This window comes from Ischnura elegans, chromosome 9 (genome assembly GCF_921293095.1).
Source record: "Ischnura elegans chromosome 9, ioIscEleg1.1, whole genome shotgun sequence".
NCBI classification, from domain to species: domain Eukaryota; kingdom Metazoa; phylum Arthropoda; class Insecta; order Odonata; family Coenagrionidae; genus Ischnura; species Ischnura elegans.
The window spans coordinates 47987139-48006034 of record NC_060254.1 but is presented as its reverse complement, the minus strand read 5'-3'; the positions used below and the strand labels follow the sequence as shown (position 1 = coordinate 48006034).

General features: G+C 40.5%; 1 protein-coding gene across 1 annotated transcript in view; it reads right to left on the bottom strand.

Moving 5' to 3' along the window:
- Nucleotides 1-18896, bottom strand: part of LOC124164926 (protein pygopus-like) — a 240845-nt gene that overhangs the window by 4795 nt on the left and 217154 nt on the right. The window lies entirely within an intron of this gene.

The window sequence follows — 18896 nt, the reverse complement described above, 5'->3', positions numbered from 1 at the left end:
AAAAGAAAGATGAGAAGAGCGATAAAAAATTGAAGATGAATGAAAATGGGAGGAGCGTATTGGCACTGGAGCTATTTACGTTTAATACAGAAAAAATGTTTTTCTTGGGACAAATTGGAGTTAATTTATAGTGCCACTGATAAAGCAAACACGTTACGCTGAGATGACTTGCATTATCATAGCATTACCAGTCATCATTTTACATACATAAGAATGAATTATTTATAGATACAAATTGGAGTTAATTCGTAGTGCAGCTGATGTTTTAAATAATTCCCGCTGAAATTAAAAGCAATAGTAAAGCATAACCGGTCTCTCCCACTCATGGCATAATGAGGAACATACAGAATATTTTACACCTTATTACAAAAAGAGAGTCAAGAAAAAATTGAGCAATTTTAGTTATTCAGTAGTAGTTTTTAAAAGAAACTATAGTATGTTAGCGATAAGACATTGAAAAATATACATAAAATACTGCTATTATATTTTTATTTAACCATGTTTTGGCGTTCGTTTACCCAAATTAACATTTAAAACTGAAATATCACCAAATTTAGCAGCTCGAAGCATCCATCGAGGTCTTTGTGATTATATATAAACGAGAATGAGTGATTAATATTAAAATTTGATATCTGAGTAATTTATCTAACCCTGAAAACGTCTTCTATAGACGTTTCATTTATTTTGTTTCATCACGGCAAAGAATATATATATTTCCAGGAATTGAAATAATTCATCATAAGTGCGCGTTAATTCTTAATTCTTAATTCATTAATTCTTTATTTATATTTTTAATTATTTAAAAAATGGATCCATCCCCAATAATAGTAGACCAAAATAATCGGCAAGGAACATCACTCCAAATGAAAGATGCTAGCAGATTCACGTTAAAACCACAAAATACTTACGGAATGCATTTTCTTCATTCAAATCATCACCATCACAGGTTGAATTCAATAGTTCAGTTTAATATAAAGGCATAATTTCATTAAATCATGACAGAAAAATAAAAAAGCTAATCGCAACTCTAGGTAAGTAACCAACAACCAAGCTCTGATGAATCAATGAAAAAGACCGAATTACTCCGTCAAGTGAACGCTACATGAATGACAATTCCGCTTGAACGTTTTAGACATAATAGATACAATATGAAACTTTTCTCCATGAAAGTAATTTTTACTTATTATCAATCTTGCTTTTCCTACGAATAAAAGAAAAAAATGTCTGCACAACGTCTTTTAACCACATTCTCAAATTGATGTTTACTAAGCACTATTATAATATCTGTATACACTTATTGTTAAAAATTCCTACCAGAAATTACACGAGTAATACTTCCAAAAATAATAGAACCAGCATCAAACGATGCAGAAAACAATTCTCCGTCAGTTTCCCCGAGATAATCTCTAACGAGAGCGCATTTGAGTCATTCCATTTGAAATCAACACAGCTTCCAACCTGACCCTCTTCGATTTTCATGAAATTTGGTGTGTTCATTACACATAACAAGAGAATGAAAAATACCAAATTACAGATTTTTATCACAAGTATCATGAGAGTAATGGCCACTTGAAGTTATAAAAATGTGCGGAAAATTTGGCCAACACCCATGACAGAAATGGCTGTAACTTCCGTTCTAATAATGATAGAACAATGAATTAGGTAATTTTGGAAAGGTCTTGAAACAAGCTTTCCAACGATATGCAATTTTGTCATATTAGAGGAATTTTCATAGTTAAGGTCAGTGACCTTGACCTTTGACCTTGAATATCTCAAAACATGTCACCTTCGAAATTAATGAAAAAAATATATTTGATTTATCATGATATTCTTTACAAGTTAGTAAAAATTCAAGTTGGGATGACCATGGGATCAGGAGATATAAATTAATGAGTACAGCAATGCGTTGCATTATTTCACCACAGGAGGAACCCCATAGCAGGAGGGGTTCAGATACGGAAGGGACCCAAGGCCGAAAAAAAAGCGAAACAACGTAGGCGTGAAAAACCCCAATCCTAAGCTTCAAACGTCGTAAATATGATACTAGATGCTGGCAGGTCTTCGAGGTTCCGAGGGCCATTGAGTGACAAGGCCTGGAAGGTCCATGACTTCACTATATATTGCCACGGTGAAAGAGGAAGGAAACGATGAGGCAGAAAAGCAGATGATAATGAACCACAGAGGAAAGCATTCAGTGACCCCACTCAGAACACACAATCGCTAAGAAAGCACAGAAATCGGAGCGTGAGTGGAGGAATATCTTCCATGAACATCCACCAGGCACCGCTCTTAAAGGAAGCATCCTGGCATCAGCAGGAAAAATATTCGAAAAAAATACGAGCACTCAAACAAAGGCAATTAAGAGGCGCAGAAAGAAAGCAGGCAGATATTTCTCACAGATATACTCATTAAAGTACATATATGGAAGCTAAAGAGATAGGAATTGTTGATGAAACCTTCGGACGCCTATGTGTGTCACGCACGCTTGAGGCGCATTCAGAAGATGCAGTCAGTGCATCGTATATGCTGAGAGAAGGACCACGGGCATTTAAAGTCACGCTTGAGGGGTTAAGCATTGTTACGTGCGCCAGGAGCAGGAATAGGTCACATGTAAACCTCATTTGGTTCTGTTACCCACCTGTGAAAATATAGTATACTGTGCATAAGTGAAGTGTTTGGCATAAGTTATTGTATGACAGTGTGGGTGGTGCATATACACCAATATTTACTGAAAAGGTTTTGTGTATTGACAAAGTTACCTTGAAGATGGAGTTTGAGCAGATCATCTATTGCTGTAATCCATTCGGGGAAAATGGACACGATAGATACAAGAAAAATCTACGTAAAGTGCAAATGTGGATGGTTGACATGATTGGTGGCATAACCAGTGACCACAAAATATGTGATAAATGTAGAAAAAAGTTATCTCAGGGACAACGGCCTGTGACTCACCCAGCTACATCAAAACAAGTGGATTCCACAAAACGGCATAGCTCCTCAGAAGAGTCGGACACATTCGTAGCCCCAGAAATTGCCTTAGATTCATTAAATGATAGTTTGGTATCTCTTGGTGAGTCCCCAGTGAAAAAGAAGAGACTGAGTGAGAAAACTTATGCACAGAGGAAGTTTGAGAAAGTGTCTGAGGTTTTCAAAAGTAAATATGTATCTAGTGTAGAAAAAAATACAGAGCATGAAAACAATTTAGAATCTCAAATAATATTGCAATTGAAAGATAAATTCAGAACAAGCACCACAACCAGTGAAAAGATACAAATTCTGACACTACTTCCAAAAGGTTGGAGCATTCGAATGATTGAAAATGAATTTGGAGCCTCAAACTATTTAGTAAGAAAAGCAAAGCAATTAGTCAAAGAATTCGGTATTTTAGCAACTCCCAATCCACGACCTAAACGTTCCTTAAGCGAACAAATAGTGAACAGTGTCATAGAATTCTACAATAGAGACGATATAAGCCGCTGTTTGCCTGGAAAGAAGGATTTTGTTTCCGTCAAAGAAAATGGTTCCAGGATTCACAAACAAAAACGACTGGTGCTAGCAAACCTGCACGAACTGTATAAGGCATTTAAGGATGAACACCCAGGACTGAAAGTAGGGCTATCAAAATTCTGCCAGTTGCGACCCAGGAACTGCGTTTTGGCCGGTGCAGCTGGTACCCATAGTGTTTGTGTTTGTAGTATTCACCAAAATGTGAAGCTCATGTTGGAAGGTTGCAGACTAAAAGAGTTGACACGTGATGCAGACTGTCAACTTAGCACATACAAACAGTGTCTTGCTTGGATTATTTGTAATCCTGCACATCCAAAATGTTATAATTCCACTTGTGAAAACTGCCCAGGTATGCATTCCATCATGACACACCTACAAGAATTATTTGATGAAAATGGAATAGATGAAATAACATACAAACAGTGGATATCTACAGATAGAACAACTCTCCAGACATGTGTATCATCCGTGGAAGACTTTTTGGAAAACCTTGGAGACAAATTAAAAAAGCTTTTGTTGCATTCCTTCATAGCCACACAACAATCTCAATTTCTACAGCATCTGAAAGAGAGACTTAGTGACAATGAATATATTGTAATATGTGATTTTGCCGAAAATTATGCATTTGTCTTGCAAGATGAGGTTCAGGGATTTCATTGGAACAATGCTCAGGCCACAATTCATCCATTTGTTATTTATTACAGACATCCAGAAAACCATATGATAGATCACATTTCATTTGTTATAATTTCAGAATGCCGTAAACATGACACAGTGAGTGTTCATCTTTTTCAGCGTCACCTGATCAACTTCATGAAATCCCACTTCCTCAGAACACCCAAACACGTGTACTACTTCTCAGATGGTGCTGCAGCCCAATATAAGAATCACAAAAATTTTACAAACATAACTTTTCATCATGCTGATTTCAGTGTCTCTTCAGAGTGGCATTTCTTTGCCACATCACATGGCAAAGGACCATGTGATGGTGTGGCTGGTACTGTCAAGAGACTTGCTGCTCGTGCCAGTCTGCAGTGCATCTACAACTCGCAGATAATGACACCCAGACAGTTGTTTGAATGGTGCTCCAAGAACATTGAAGTGTGTCATTTTTGTTATACAACCAACAGCGAGTATGATGAAGAATTATCTCTCCTTCAAGAGCGGTTTGCACAAAGTCACACAATCGCAGGTACCCACAAAATACATTGCGTTATTCCCATTGGCCATTACAATATTCAAACGAAAATTTTCTCCGATTCTCTCGACATCAGAAATGAATCCCTAACTAGGACCCAACGAGACTTGTTCCTTGATGACATCACAGGTTTTGTTGCATGTATGCATGAAGGTCACTGGTGGCTTGGATGTGTTTTAAATGTTAATGAAGAGACCAATGAGGTTTCAATTAGCCTTCTACATCCTCATGGGCCTTCACCTTCATATGTATACCCTGAGAAACCTGAAATCTTAACTGTGGACAAGAAGGACATTGTTGCGAAGGTTGATGTGAGAACAGCAACCGGTCAAACTTATTTGATTTCACCAAAAGATGCACAAAGAGTATTATATGCTGCTTCCCGTTACTGAAGAATAAGAAGTCAGGTGATTTATTTTTCATATTTTTATCTGTAATTCTGAATGCCTGCAAAACATATTTTATGCTGGGAGGCCAAAACCATGATTTGCATCATTGAAAGTCTTATATCAGTGCATGTGACCTCCCATATTACAAATTCTTGCTATTGGCCCGTTGATTCACTTACTGACTGTGCTGTGGTAAATTACCATTTTTTCTAACCAAAACATTTTTCAGTGCTTCTATTCCCATTGTAAGTATCTGAATACGTTTAATTGGGAAATAATGCAACGCATTGCTGTACTCATTAATTTATATCTCCTGATCCCATGGTCATCCCAACTTGAATTTTTACTAACTTGTAAAGAATATCATGATAAATTAAATATATTTTTTTCATTAATTTCGAAGGTGACATGTTTTGAGATATTCAAGGTCAAAGGTCAAGGTCACTGACCTTAACTATGAGAATTCCACTAATATGACAAAATTGCATATCGTTGGAAAGCTTGTTTTAAGACCTTTCCAAAATCACCTGGTTCACTGTTCTATCATTATTAGAACGGAAGTTACAGCCATTTCTGTCATGGGTGTTGGCCAAATTTTCCGCACATTTTTATAACTTCAAGTGGCCATTACTCTCATGATACTTGTGATAAAAATCTGTAATTTGGTATTTTTCATTCTCTTGTTATGTGTAATGAACACACCAAATTTCATGAAAATCGAAGAGGGTCAGGTTGGAAATTGTACTTTTCTGTGTTGATTTGAAATGGAATGACCCATTTGGATCCATTAAAACACGCACGTCTTTGCACATCAATTGGTACGATCATTGAAGCGCCAAAATTGATTTACCATCGGAGATGTCATACCCAGTAAACAGAATACGCTATCTCCACCGTAGCACGAGAATACTTCACGACAAGAACTCAACGTAATCACAAATTAGGCTCAAGTGCACGAGGTAAATATTTCTCAGAGCCCGTAGCGTTCTCAACGAGAATATAACTCCTATAAAGAACTAGAACCTCTTGAAGTGAGAAAACCAGACACTAATGAAACGCCGTGGAAAAGGGATTGAGGGAGAAGGATGCTTTCTGGCACGACGCGCTGCCTGGTAACAAGACTTTAAACTATTGCAACTAATTTACGAGGATCCTACGGATCTTACACGTGCCCCAACAATGAGAGGGATGATAAGCCATGAGAACGTATTTGCACCCTTGAAGAGATCGTACCTATCCACCCACCTCCCTTAACAACGTAGTTAGGCAATCCGTTGACAAGTAATTCTGGGCGAATAGGATACTACGTAATCAGTGACTGCTCGTTACCTGGCTCCAGTATGGAAACTGGAATAAAAGGGAAGACGTGGGGATAAAGAGGGATTATTCTTGCGTGTGCGAAGACAAAAAGAAGGAAAGAGAAATGGTTAGGCAAAGAGAAAGCAGAAGGAAGACTGAAAATTCTAACGAAACGGGCAGAGTTGAGTAGAGAGAAAAATTCAAAACTGTTAGAAATGCAATTTGAAAAGGTAACATACAGGGGCGGATCCAGGATTTTTTTCTGGGGGGCAAATAGGTCTGACAGGTCTACTCATATTTTACATTTAAAACATAATACCACAATTACTGAAGTAAATATTCTCTTTATTTTGGTATGAAAGTTATCAATATTAAATTAAATGATTGAGGCTCCGTAATACACAAAATAAAACGAACGTAATGATAACCGTACTAAAAAATCTTGTCTATTTTCAAGCCTTTTTTTGGGGGGGGGGCACGTGTCCCCGTGCGTCACATGTTCGTCTAAAATATGTGCCATGGTATGCACACACGGTTTATAAGGGGCAAGACAGTACTCCTGAAAAATTAAAAAAATCAGCATAATATTAAAACACAATGTAAGGAACATGAAAAAGATGTAGCATTGAAATCGTACACAGTAAGCTAAAAATAACATTTTTTAAGTTCACTAGGACAGTTTTACATCATTATTAATGAACCTAATTTTGGAGGCACGAATATTACTTGGTAGGAGGAATCAATTCGATTGTTTACAGTTCAGTGTTCGGCATTCAACTTCGATGAATACACCGGGTTGAATGCACCGAAATAGCATCGATAGATCGTTCGATTCGATCTCTCAAGAAAAATTGCGACCACCTCATAAGCGCAAAATTCAATTCCGCAGAGACAATAGGAATAAATAGGCGAGCATCTCTTCGCCCATAGCTTTATAATGGAGGAGTAGCGAGATTGCCTCGTTAGATATCGCTCGATTCGACCTCTCGAGAAACATCGTGACCACCTCATGAGCGTGAAATTCAATGTCGGTGTATTCGATAGCATCTATATATATATCGTTCGATTCGACATATCTAGAAACATCCCGAAAACCTCACGAGAGCAAAACTCATGTCCCAACGTTCGTCCTAACGATAGTTGACAACTAGTTGTGTGAATGCATGTCCGGACAATAGTTCACGTAGTTCTTAACGTTGCCACTTTAAAATAATTAGGCGCAGCGAAACCGGAAGAGGAAGCGACAAGAGAAGGACAAACAGTTTGTGAGGCTCCCATCGCTCTATTTATGTCATGGATTCCAAAAAAGGAAGAATATGGACGGAAGAAATATTAGACGTTAAATACACGTTGAACCCAGTAATATATTAACCCTCCATACCTCACCAGCTTTTCTATTCGTCAATTTCTCACTTTTCACTTCATTTTTCAGCACCGGAGGGCAGCACAGGTTTTAACCATCGTTGTGTGAATGCATCACAGTTCCAACGATCGCCGGAACAATACTAATCTGAACGAGGCATCAATTCCGGTGCATTAGATAGCATCGATGTATACATCGTTCGATTCGACCTCTCTAGAAACATCGCGACCACCTCACGGGCGCAAAATTCAATTCCCGCAGAGGCGATAGGAATGAATAGGCGAATAGCATCCCTTCGCCCGTGGCTTGATGATGGAGGAGTGGCGAGATGGGGATGGACTTTCAGGAGAACGTGGGAGAGATGGGAGCGGGATGGAATGGGAGCAAAGGGTGGGCTGAAAAAACCAACTGGCCCATTACACACCCGCCCCCACCACTCAGCGTCGGCACGCAGACTAATCTCACTAATGGGCAATGAGCGGAGGCGGGAAAGGGGGGGGAAGAGGGAGGGAAGGTAGGGGAGGGGAGGTATGATGGGAAACGGAGTGGGTGAATGCAGAGTGGGAGGGGGGTACTAAGAGGGGTAGGGGATGATGCTTGGAGTCTGCGAAGGGTGGGAAGAGGGGGAAAAGACCACTGGGTGATGTTGGGGGGGGGGGGATGTTGGGCATGGGAAAAAAGGAGATCCGCACAGGCTGACTAGGCCGAATGCTTGGAAGAGCGGGAAATGAGAAAGAGAATGTGATAAATGATAAAGAGAAGAGAGAGAGAGAGATTGGATCGGAAGAAGGGAGAGACAGGATGAGAGAAAGATATAAAATAGGAAATAGTGAGGTAGGAAATATTTCGGACGAAGTTTCGATTACGAGCGGTCTACTTTGGTTGTGAAACATACTCGATGCCGATAATCCCCGGAAATTGATTGAATTCGCTTGCAAAGGTGATCAACCGTTCAAATTCTTATGTTTCATCGTCAACGACTTCATTCCTCGCCTAATAAATAAATTTAAGTCCTGGTGGAAGGGCACAGGCCGAATGCTTGGGAGAGCGGGAAAATTTAAAAGAGAATGTGATAAATCATAAAGAGAAGAGAGAGAGAGAGAAAGATTGGATCGGAAGAAGGGATAGACAGGATGAGAGAAAGATATGAAATAGGAAATCGCGAGGCAGGAAATGTATCGGACGAAGTTTCGATTACGAGCGGTCTAAGTTGGTTGTGAAACATACTAGATGCCGATAATCCCCGGCAAGTGATTCGCTTGCAAAGGTGATCAACCGTTCAAATTCTTATGTTTCATCGTCAACGACTTCATTCCTCGCCTAATACATAACTTTAAGTCCTGGTGGAAGGGCACAGGTAATACACTACTTACAGATATATATGACTATGACCCAAGTATCCCAGCTACAACTACATACACACTGCCTCACCAAATCACTCGCTTATGAGTATTTCCTTTGTCTCAACCTCCTTCAAATCACGGGACTACAAATATCGTAACTGCATTTATTTGCCTAAAAATTTAAATTCGCTTCTGCTATTTTGTTATAAAAAGAGAGAAAATATGTATGTACATTAAAAAAATCAATCGTTAAAATAAATAAAAAAACAAAATTGAAAATGGTAAAAAATATATAATAATAATAATTAACAATTATCATTAATAAAAATTGTAATAAATCAATGTTTTCTTGGTTGTACTTCCTCAACTATTTAGTTTTTAAGTTTTACTTTCACGCAAACAACACTTCAGACGACACTTGAGCCGTCGTCAAGGCGCGCTAAATCACGCTCAACACGACCGTGGTTCTTTTATACGCGCAAGCCATTTTTTTGTACTTCTGCTGTCTGACCGGTTGAGGTGAGATTGACTCACCGGCACAGTTCCTACATTCGCGCCTTCGCCGATGCCGGTGAGTGAAAGTTTTTTTTTAATCACAGATTTTCCAGGCTATTCCTCCGTCAGGAACAACGTAGTCCATATGATTGAAATGGACAATGGTGGGTATTATTGGCGATTGGATTTGGTGGAATCATTGGTAATCAACAAACAACTTACATACTAACGACAATTGGTAATTGACGACCAACAATTAACGATAATACATGATGGAGAGAGGGAAAACCCAAGGAAAAATTGAATCCACACAGGCTGAATCGAATACAGTTAAGAGAGGAGGGATGAAAGAGCGAATGAGAGAAATGATAAAGAAATGAGATATAAGAGGACAGAAATATAGATGAAAAGAAAGATAACTGCAGATAATGGTAGCCAAAGCAATAATGTGTGCCTCACCAACTACACCGCACTATTCTGCACTACACCCCACCAATCTGCACTGATCTCCAAAAATTTTAATTTGCACTTCTACCCCTTGTTTTTTTAGGGTTCTCATATGATGCAGATGCAGTTATGTTTCGCGGAAGGCGATAATATTCTCATGCACGCGGAAAAATGATGTACAGGGGAAGAGAAAGGCCACAACGGCCCGATGGCAGGGGAAGTAGGAGCACAACATACCAGTCCACAACACGCCGACGCATAGAGAGTGTAGCGCACTAATTAGACGGGACAATGCATGGAACGCAGGATGAGGGGATGGGGTCTGAGAAAAAAAATCACGCTCACACAATTCACCTCTCCCATACCGTTAAATACAAACTCCTGCACTGGGAAGGGAGGCGGGCCGTATATATTACTGGTCTCGTTTTAGCACTCGGCCATCGCGAGGAATTTCACGTGTCGCCGCGCTCTGTTTTCCTTGAGCCGTCGTCAAGGCGCGCTAAATCATGCTCAACACGACCGTGGTTATTTTTTCATACTCGTATTCGGACAATTTATGAAGAGCCACGCTCTACTGGCACATATTTAGAGACAGATATTTCCCTCCGCCATGAGAAACAATGTGATGAATGCAATGGCGGGTTCAAAATCACAAATATTATTGCATTGATTAGCATGTTCATAGAAAATAATTGGAAAGATGAGAATAACGGCATGTGTCAATAAAAGCACATGATTCATTATTTATCTAACGTGTGGTAACCTCTTCATGGAAATAATTTATGCCGCTGGGTCGCAAAAGGTTCCAAAATAGTAGAGATTACCTCTAAGGAATAGTAGAGGATTAATTGCGTAGATTTCTTCATAGACGATTTTAAAATGTCTTAGATATTCGAACATTATCACCTTTTTGCAGATTACAAGAAACCATTGCTATTAGAATCTATATTCAAAAGCGTATTGTAAAACTAGATTTCACACAAGCAAATTTATTCTATAATCTTACATCCGATAAGATAAATAACAACTCGATTAAAAAATAATTACCGAAATTTGATGATCTATTGTCCCAGGTGTATGTACAAGGACTGCCAGGGGACAATCTATCGGCCGCGTTTTTTTTACACTCGCACCTTACATTTTTTGTGCTTCTTTTAGCTTTTGTAACAGTTTTTTTTTAAAATATCTGTAATACTTTAAATTTACCGTAAGAATAAAGAGCACATGAAAACCACATTAGCTTCACACAATGCATATTAGGATTTAAATAAATCCTTAAGAGACCACCTACAAATTCCCAAAAAAAGCATTCTACAGTATGTGCGAAAAATCCACAGAGAAGAATCATTCACCTTGACCGGGATTCGAACCCGAATCCCTCGATTCCCGAGTGCTTAAGCCAGTCATTCTACAGAATATATAGGATAAGGTGGTATGGACTGCTGAGTATATCATGTGACTAGCAGTCCACATCGTATGCACGGCGCCACAGACGGAGAGCGAAGCCCGAACTTAAAATACAAAGAGGTGTTCGCTCTGGACGAATATAAGTATACCTAACGGGACTAGTCACGGTGATAACTTTACGGGAGTCACCCGCAATGCACAAATTGGGAAATTTGTGGACTATACAATCTGTGCTTTGCGGGCTGTAAAGTTATCACCGTGGCTAGCCCCGGTATACTGAAATTCTTCAGCATACCAGGAAAAATATGCTAGCACTAAAAGGGATAACTACACTATCGACCACGCTGACTTTCACCAAAATCGTTACCGTTTCTTTCAACCACAAATAAGACAGTGGATACAAAACCCTATGGCGGACTCGCGGGTTACACTCCTGGACCGAGGTCTGAAGCGTTAGCTTATCACCTCTGCACCGCAGAAGGGGGAGGATAGGAGGGAAAAAGGAAGGAGGCGCCGCCGCGATAGGAGCCCGACGACGCCTCCTGGGAGGGGATAGGGAAGGAAGGGAGGGACGAGGAATCCCGCACCGTCACAAAGGCGGGCGGGTCCTACCATCAGCGAAACCAAGCTTACGCAATTAATGTTCTAACGATCTTGGAGGACCATTCTATGAGGAAGATGGATACAACGATCAAATCGTTAGATCACAAGGAAGACAATCCAGAGGAAGACAACCCTGACTAGGAACCCGAGAAAACTCTCCCCCACGCATTGTCCAGGAGACGTAATTTATGACGAACCGTGCCACCAAAGAGAAACGTCTCTCCCGAGTTTTGAACGTGGTCCAAGCGCGCCTTTCAGATGCCAGTCAGCGGCGAAGCTCATAACTCACACGAAAGAGCATCGCCGGAGCATGGGGGGGACAAGGATGTTCCGCTAAATGACTCATTAGCGGACCCGATTGTGCGAAAAATACACGTACATTCTTCTCCCGGAGACTTGGAAATCCCCAGGGTGGTGTCTCGTGGGAGGCTGACAAGACGTGGCGCGAACGAAGGATAAGGGTTAGCCGTGAAGAGAAAGAGAGAGGCAGGGAGGGATTGCAATGGGGTGAGGACAGGTATGAGAGCGGCGTTCGAGACGGATGAATGATTTCCCCTGGCCGCCCTCGGGACTTCTGGGCTGAGGAGGGCGTTGAAAGGTGCGTGAAATTGTTCGATGAGGTTTTGTTTATCCCACCTACTCTTCAAGATATTCTCCGGGCCAAGAGCTGACAGGGATGAGTGAGACCATCGACAAAAGAAATAGTCGCTGCGACGTTGCCAAGTCCATAGGCTAATGTTATTGGAGATTTTTTGCGCCCACCACAATGTATGGTGATCCTATTAAACGTAATACTTTTATTATAACAGTAAAATAATTGTAAATATTAAAAAAAAAATTAAATAAGATTTTTGTCTTCCTATTTACCGTGTCCCTGATAGTCATGCGGTGTGCGCTAAATAACTATCTTGAGGATCATTATTCGACTCTCTGGTGAAAAGAAGATGAGGTGGGTTAATTCAGAATTTAAATTTTCAGTTGCTTATGACAAATGGTGCGTTTTCGACATCATCAGTAATTTTGGTTCCTGCTGGCATCATCTATCCAACATTAAAATTTTATGGCATATTTATTCTTAATTTTCATATACCCCCCTATATATGAGGCTCCAAATTCCCAAGAAGATTAAAAGGGTAAACTCTTGCGGGCACCGAAGTGCTTTTGGATTTTGGGTGTGGACTCGTTGCCAAAGGTTCGACGGTGAGACGGGCAAAGAAATAAAAAAAGGAGGGAATGGATGTGTGGCCGGGGGGCAAAGGAAGGAAGACAGAAAGAAAGGGAGTGTGGAGGGGGGTGCATGAATGACAGGCGTCGACGAGGGCCGATTTAGAAGAGAGCGCGGAAGACATTTGGAGGAGCAGGCGACGCGGTCGAGTTCGTTTGGAATAAATGACGGGTGTTAATAACCGCCACGGAGGGAGACAGCCGCGCGGGGCGAGTGGGCGCCATGATAAATGTCCACTGAGTGAGCCACGGGTCCACGCGCCCGTCTCTCCTTCGGAAGACAAGCGAGCGTCCCATTGGACTTACATTTACCTAATCCGAAACAAAGGAGTCTGCTTACTTATTGGTTATATCAGTATATGGAGTGCGATGTAAAGCAGCTGCTATTGGAACCCGTGCCCTATAAGAGGACTCATCACTCCCATTCGATCGGCATTTCTGATGAAGTCTTCTCGGGAAATCAGCCAGGTCAGCATGGACAATGCTGCCAACGTTTCGACGGCCTTCTCTGCGTCATCAGGGCAAATGATGACGATATATTATGGAAGTAACAAAGTATATTTTATTGAAAATATGTAGTGTAAGTTTGAGCGAGAATCCACAATACCCTTGTGCAACCTCACCCATTTTGAGATTGTTTCAGACAATCATAAGCGAAATTTTCCGTTCAACCTTAATTAATTTATGTCCTTAAAAATCCAGTGTTAAAAAAATGTCGAAGAGGCTGGATATCCAAGAAAAACATGTTTATTGGTACATACTACCCCGCAAGCCGCCTAAAAGGCGCGTGGCAGGGGGAGTTAGGACACCAACCATTTACACATAAAAAGGAAATGCTGTACCGAAATTACGACTAGCATTTATTAAAGTCCTTTATGATTCGGGGGAAAAACGAATCCCCATACCTATCCGTTCGGCAAACATCTCCCTTAACTTATCCCTTCTGTCGGGCCTGGAAATATAGTTGGGCTCTAATGTTGTCTTAAACATATCCACTCTCAATTGTTCAAGCAATCTAAGCCTAGCGCGAAGCCAACAGCAGGACTCTCCAGCGGTTCCCAGCCTAATTCACTTAATATCTGGGTAACGCTGTCTGTACGCCCGTAGCAGTTTTTGACGAACCTCGCAGCCTTACTTCAGTTCGCGGATTTAGCTTTTCTGCACCGGATCCCATACGCTCGCTGCATATTCGAGATGCAGTCGGACGAGTGCGACATATCACCTTTCTTTTACTTTCTCATCCGAACTGGGAAGTGCATCCAAATAGATATAATCGTCGCCGTATCTTAGGACCTAAGGGTTTGCGACCCTATACTGTATTTATGGAAAAAATATGCTTTTCTATATAAAATTGTCACCCCTACCACCTCCTGAAGTATTGCTGATTTCTCCCGAAACAACCTGTACGGATTGACCCATGATATTACTTGTCGGAATCAGAACTACGAAAATTTTATTCACAGTAAAAACTTTTTTCAAGTAGGTATGGGGTACAGGCAAATGTTGCTAAAGGACTACAGTACTCACACGGATAATCCAAAGATTATATTCTAAGTCTAAAGTCTAAGTTTTAAAAGATCAATACGGTAAGAAAAAAGACAAAATAAGACCGGCTATGCGGTAGGGATGCGTTTTCTTGCGTGACTTCGCGAATCAAAACAAATTCTTCTCGGGAGTATGTTACAAAAAATAGGCCGTACAATGTAAACATTACGTGTTGATTTAATATTTATTAACTAACGAAAATCTACATTACTGAAAATACTAACGAATACTTCGGAGCTCTTTCAATTATGAAATTCCACGGAATTAGTGAAAAAAACTCATCATATGCGCAATGATATTCAATGCTAGGAAGCCGTAAAATAACATAATTTGCGATAATAGCTTAGCAAATTATGAATGCATTCATCCCAGCCCCATATCTGGAAAAAAGGTAAAATACCCATGAATGACTTGACGTCTCTTTGGCGATAAAACTTACGGATCACGCTTTCGGAGTGCATGAAGATGTTAGATAAAAAAAACTCGCTTAAGCACAAGGCAAACGAGACCAAATATGAGAACGCGATTCATCCTGTATAATTCGCACCACTAAAACGATAAAAATAGGAACCGTAAGTCTACTCCCGAATGACGATATGAGACCGAGGACGATTTAAAAAAAACTATGTATTGAGGCAATAATTACTCCCAACTTATGAGACCGGAATGAATCGCTTCAATAGGAAAAAAACCTCGAGGAATCCACCCAGTTAAACGCTGGATTGCCTACTGCCTGGCTTAGAGTGTTGGAGACTTGAAAAAATAAGCTCCATTTCAGAGCGTGGTGGATTTTCACTTAGAGCTGCCGAGTCGTCTGGATTTTAGGGTGCCAATCCGCTCATTTGTGCGACAGCCGAGATGAATCAAAAAACATGTCTCGAAACGTTGAAAGAAAAGTGAGATGCAACGATACTGGAAAGATATGCGGAGAATTAAAAACGGGTAAACTCTAAAACATCAACGATATGGAGAGCTGAGATCATCCGTATTAGGATCAACCATTGACACACTCGGGAGAAAAATGAAATAAAAGAAAAATGGAGACTTCGATGCACGATGGAAAGAAAAAGAGTTTCTGCAACTTATTCATTACGAATCCTGGACCGTATTCGAAGCGCGCACGTGTGGATCAACGGAAAATAAGACGAAAGAAGGATTCCCTGCAGGTTATTCACAAATATTGTATAGCATTTGAAAATTCAACTACAGATAAGCAGCCTGAGAGGAGAGCTCCTCTTTTTTCTGAGAACCGCGACGCGACGTTCGAATTAACCACACGGTGCCTAGAGGTCGCGTCGGTAAGCGAACAAAAATTATATTTTTGCACATTAAGGAATACGAAACGCGACTTGAGAAGAGAGAGAAAAAGGGTCACACATGATGGAATGAAGGTATGAGACCTTAGCGAGCTGAACGAAAAAAATAAGTTGATGAGAACAGAAAGGAGACATAAGGTGAGAAAATATACAGAAGTCAACATTGCCCTCGTCCTCTCCAGCAGCTCGACGCGACCATACAATTTCCACGCCTCATTAGCACATCCGCCGTATCCTCCCATTATGCGCTATTAGCCCTTAATTTCTGGGGTCCGCGCGAAGGGGTCTTGCATTCCGTGGGAGGTTTGCTTCGCATCAAGTGGGTCCTTGGAGGAGCGTCGAGCAACAACCATAATACTCAACGCGTGTACGACCAGGACCCTTGGAACTGCAAACTTCCCATTCAAACTATTTATCTTTCTTTTTTGTCTTTTCCTTCAAACCCTTTTCCTCCTCCTCGGGAGCAGGAATTACGTACATTGAATGTCAGGGTGAAAAGAGGTGCGAGAGAAGGGATCGTTCGAAACGTCGAGGCTAAAAGCGTCGAGAAATGCCTCCTATGCGCTTAGTATACGCGGATATATGTATTCATTTGTTTATTTTTTTCTCTCTCTCTCTCTCTACCTCGACAACGACTATGTGCGTAAGTGGAGACATTCAGCCCGCGGGAGGGACCATCCATTCAAAGGGTCCACTGAAAGCTGGCGCTCGCAAACACGTTGGGAAAAACCAAAAAACTCCACCAGCTTGGTCCACAGCGTATCCACGCGGCGAACGAGGACGAGCGAGAGAGACGATTCTTTCATTTATATTCATTTATTATTTTTTTTCGGGGCTAAGTGTAGTGTGACGAGGGAGCTAACTCGGCCGCGGATGAAGAGATTAATTTCTCCTTTCATACGAAGTGAAGAGGGTTGAGGTGGGGATATATGAATAAAAAAAATATAAATACATATATCCCATATTTATAGGGAATGAAATACGACACAAGAGCGTTTGTGGGGGACCGTTGAAGGGGGTGAGGTATCGCGGAAAGGATTTTCAGCACCACATGTACTATTCACATGGGATAAGAAGGCGAAATAAATGCACACAAAAAAACCTATACACATGCTCGAGAGAGAAAATTAACAGGCATATATGGATATGCGAGCGCTCAAAATTCGTTCTTGCTCGTGCGTGTGTGTGTTAGAAAAAAATAAATATATTTTTTATTCACCCACGGGTTTGAGAAGCACCACGACCATTTCCATCATTTCGCATCAACCCTGTACACAAAGCATGCGTATAAAGAGGTTGCCTGAGTGATGATGAACTGGAACGGCGGACGAATATAAATGATATAACGAAGCGAGTGAAGCAGCGCAAAGCAGATGGGACTCTTTAAGAGGGGATAAGTGCTGGGTGGGGATTCGTCTAAACGAAGTTGGTACACAAACATATGAAAGCGAAGCGTTCGGGGAAGCGAATCATGGGGAAACGAAGGAGAACTCAAAATGCTAATTATTTTACGTTTGAAAAATGACAAAAAAAGGGGTACACAAGTTTCCCCAACCCCTTGAGTGACTAATATGTGATATTTACATTATATCCCCCATGGATCGGGGTTCATAAAAGTTTTTTTTGGCACAAATTAAAACCTGTTTAAATGAGAGTTTGACATAAGCTTAGTTCGGTCTAACCAAGAGGTTAGTTTTTACGGTTTTCATATATTCAATAGAATGTAGTGAATCATACGCTTGAGAGCTCGTCTACAAAATCCAAATTTGGGTGACGAGTGACGTCTAACAGCCAGTTAGGAAAAGTCGGGGATATTCTACGAGCAAATCCGTAGGGAAGTGCATGGCGATGTATATTCATCAGATCATATTATTGTGAGAACATACGACAGACATCATCTCCTCGACTTCAATGCAAGTCAAAAATTGAATTTCCGTATTTCCACCACTCCATTTATTAAGATAAACCTTGACTGATTCTGATATCTGCAAGTAATTTTACCTCTTGCTAATGTTTTCAGACACAGTGAGTGTGGGATACCCAACCAAGCCGATAGTATATCCAACAAGGGGCATGATTGATCTCACAATAGAACTAGTCGGATGTCGATTGCGGATTGCTGAGGAGAATGTATACTTTCAAACAATTGTTTAAATTTGTCAAACGATTAGGTTTGCCCCAATTTACAAGAAAGGCGATAAAGTAAATGAATAAAAAGTATATATTTAGACAGCGGAGTCTATGTGATGATGCTCGGCAAAATAATATGAGGCCTAATAGAGTTCACCAAGTTAGGAAAATTTATTCATTTAATTTATTTATTAATTTATCAAGCAAAATGTTCTGCTCTTTTTTCACAAGAATACACATAAAGTTAACGGAGAAATAACATTATTTTCTCATTACAACCAAATTTTCCGACTAATGAACATTATAAAAACTTCAAGTAAACTCTTTATCCTCACATCAGAAATGTCACGACCTTAAAGGATACAATTAATACGCCCCTCACTCCCACGAATAGAAAAGAAAATAGCGATCGGTGATCGGCCAATTTCATAATAAGCACGAAATGGCGCTAGATAAATTTCGAATAGGGAAACATACTTCCAGGTGAACCGGAAAATCCGAACAAGTACTTGTAGTTCAACAAAAATAAACACCCATTATTCCACTCCGCACCTGAACAGAACGTTTTCACCACCATATACCAATTGGGATAAACAACACCAACGGAGCGAAACATTTACGCCGTGAGGT